This window comes from Populus euphratica, unplaced genomic scaffold, assembly GCF_000495115.2.
Source record: "Populus euphratica unplaced genomic scaffold, PopEup_1.0 scaffold79.1, whole genome shotgun sequence".
Taxonomy (NCBI): domain Eukaryota; kingdom Viridiplantae; phylum Streptophyta; class Magnoliopsida; order Malpighiales; family Salicaceae; genus Populus; species Populus euphratica.
Genome location: NW_011499959.1, coordinates 228,047 through 231,637, shown reverse-complemented (window position 1 = coordinate 231,637; position 3,591 = coordinate 228,047).

The following is a 3,591-nucleotide window of genomic DNA, read 5'->3' as shown; positions in this document are numbered from 1 at the left end:
CCCGTGCTCATTGGCAGTATTCTTTTAAAACATATTTGTATTTCGTTCTATCATCGTTGCTTGATTCTTAAGAGGATGATTTTCATTTCATCATCTATTCTGATATGTTCATGTTAGTACAATCTAACAAGCAATGTTGGATCTCAGTTCCCACAAAGAGGAGAGTATAATGCTGTGAAAGTAACATGCCAGCTTCCATGGTTTGATTACCGAGTTCATATTTCTGTCCATATATATCTAGACAATCATGATTCACAAAGCTTTTTATATCATGCAGAACCTGGATTCTGCGTGATGACAAAATGATCAAAGCAATCTTGTCTGCTTGAGTATGCGATACCAGTTTCTGGATTCACTAATTAATATATAACTTCGCTTTAAAACGACATCATCAGGTCATACTACCTGATTGGAACCATAGCATTCTTGTTAAGTTATTTGAGGTTCAGCAACTTCGTTGAATCCTGCCTTGTTGGCAGCCTAACAGCATGTAAGTTGGTTGCTTGAAAGCAGTCTTGTCTCAAGCAAATCAAGTTTATAACAAGATATATTACCAGTTAGTAGTAAATTCTACGAAGAAGCACTGTAGCAAACCGGTTAGAAAGAAGCCTTGGCTTTTGATAACAAAGTTAAGCCAATCTGTAAGATGTGATGTATTTCAATTTCGTTATTATCAAAAAATCTTCAATTTTCCCAACTTAATGGGAGCTAGTGAGAGCTAAGATACAAAGAATATGAAAATAATAATAATAAAAATAAAAATCTGTAATTCAATGTCTATATATATGACCCATAAAACAAATCAAGAAAAATACTTGCATGTGGAATAAGACTAGTACAAAGTAGGAAGTGTTGGAAAATCCAAACCGGTAATATATTGGTATTTGCTCACAAAAAACTAAACACATTGATATAATATTTAACGTGGTTCGGCAAATCATCTATATTTACGAGAGAAGTCAATTCTTATATAAGAAAAGAACAAAATTTACAACAATAGAGGAGGAGGAATCATCTACTCTTTTATAACTCTTAACCTCACTCTTTTTTTTTTACAGTGCTGTAATGACAACCACTACTTGCTGCTCTTGGCAGTCTATTCTCTTCTATATTTCTCATATCTTTAGCTTTAGACACTCTCATTTTGCTCTTTAAATTATGTTTCTATTTATAGACATTAATGGCAAGACAAGAGGTCATAAATCATGACACAAATGGTAGTACTAATGGTGGCAACACATAAGTTGTGCTATTTTTGTCAATGATTAGTACAACTACTATTATAACCTTTTAATAATGATAACCCTACTTCTTAGAGTAGGCTATAAAATTATTGCCTATTAAAAACAATATCCCAACAGAAAGCAAGTCAAGTAATTGAAATATTTTCCAATATATCTTCATGTCAAGTTGTGGCATTTACAATTCTTGAACTTGTGTCTTTTAGTTTAGGATTGCACGGTCTAGGTTAAGGTTGAACTAGATAGGTAGCGTTTTTATGTTCTGGGTTGGGTTGAAATTTTTCTAATACAAAAAAATAAATGTTAGGATGACACTTTTATTTTTTAAAAAATAAAAAAAATTTGAGTCAATGTCTTAATTAGATTGAATAGCTAACCAGAATATTTCTAACATCAACACAAAAAACTACATAATAACATCAAAAAAGATTTGCGTGGAATGTATTGGAAACCTGGAAGTATAAAAAGATTTAAATTAAATTATATTTATGCACTAGATAGATAAGGCCAAGTCTAAAAAGAAGTTCATGAAGAAACCTGGAAGTGTTTGACATGAATTCTGAAATTGTTATTTTTCTATTTTAATTATTTTTCTTGTTAATTTTCTATTTTAATTATTTGTTTTCTCTTTAGAAATTTTAATTTAATTAATATTTTACTAGTTAATTAGGAATCCTAATGTAAGATGGATTTTATTAGTTAGAAAAGTTTTAATTAAAAATTATTTCTTCTAAATGATTCTAGACCTAGTATAAATAGGGATATCTAGTTTATTTTATAGATAATTAAATTATTATTCATATTTTATAAAACAATAAAGAGTTTTGACAATGTTATATACTACATCAATTGATATCAAAGTAGGCTGACCTCTTTGATAAACTAAGACAATAATAACCTAAATCCATGGTGCAAAATTGGAGGTACTCCAGGGCGTTGTGTGAGCTTAAGAGTAGAAAATATATTATTTTAAGCTAGTTCAGAACAAAGAATGGATCCTTTAGAGTAAGCTTAGGAATAAAGAATTAGTAATTTGAAGCAAGCTAAAACAGATCTAGTTTGGCTAATAGAAAACGTAAAAAGGGACCGTGAAGAGGAAAGAACTTGCCTAGAGACTTACCTCTAGGCAGGCTTAACGTATACCTATTCTTAGAGATCCATCTAGGCTATTATTTGTCAATATGAAGGTTGCTGGTGGAGATGAGTTTGATGGAGGATATAGGATCTTAGCATTTCAAGACAGACCACTGCAATAAATACATGATTTTTGCATTAAGATAGAAATCCCTGCATTCAACGGAGATTTGAATATAGAAGAATTCCCTGATTGGATCACTAAATATGATAAGATTAACAAGTACTTAGGTTTCTCATAAGAGAAGATAGTAAAAGTGGTTGCATATAACCTAAAGGGTGAAACTTCTTTCTACTGGATACATTAGACAAAAACACAGTTAAAATAAGAGAGACAACCTATTACATCATGGGTAGTTTTTGCATGAGAGATTTCTTTCTCCTGACTGAGCATTATTTGTTTTAATGATACCAGGATTGTATATAAGGCAATAAATTTGTCATTGAAAATATCGTTGAATTTCAAAAACTATCAGAACATAATAAGCTTCAAGAGACGGGTCGCAAGGTTTATACGAGAGTTAAAACCAACAAATTGAGATAAGATCAGAGAACATATGCCTGAAATTTTCAGTAGCATATGTTATATGTTAACTTCTACAGACTTCAAAAACAAACGTGGTTTGTTAGTTAAATAATCATTGGGAAATTGGTCCAACAAATTTTCAAAAAAACAAAAAGAAACATGAAACATTGAAGCAGGAGTTCTATTAGACTTAAATGCGAGTTGTTAGAAAAGAATATGACGAAAAATGATTGTTCTACAGATTAAAGAAACTTGCATCGACAATATACCTTAACAGTAGAATCCCGAATAAGTGCAAGTGCAGGAAGATCGCAGTAACAACATTAGTTACTAGCAATGTCTATTGTCTCTAGCCATTTAAGGTGGTTCGGCCAGATTTCTGGTGGAGATGTTTTGGTGGAGGGAGAGGCAAGAGTAAGGAGATGGTGAGAGGAAGAGTGGGGACAGCTTGATTTGGATAGAGAACCTTTCATTCCTGTGTTCTTTTTATAGCAAGATTTAATTATAGCTGAATCAGGTTCTGCACTCCTAAAATCAAAACCAATCAAATTGAATTTTTTTTTTCTGGATTTTTCTTATTGGTTCATTCACTATTTTTTTCTTGATTCAGTTTTTTCAAATAAGTTTTTGAAGATTTTCTCGTTTTAATTATTGGTTTTTTTTTATTATCTCTAATCACTAATCAATCTA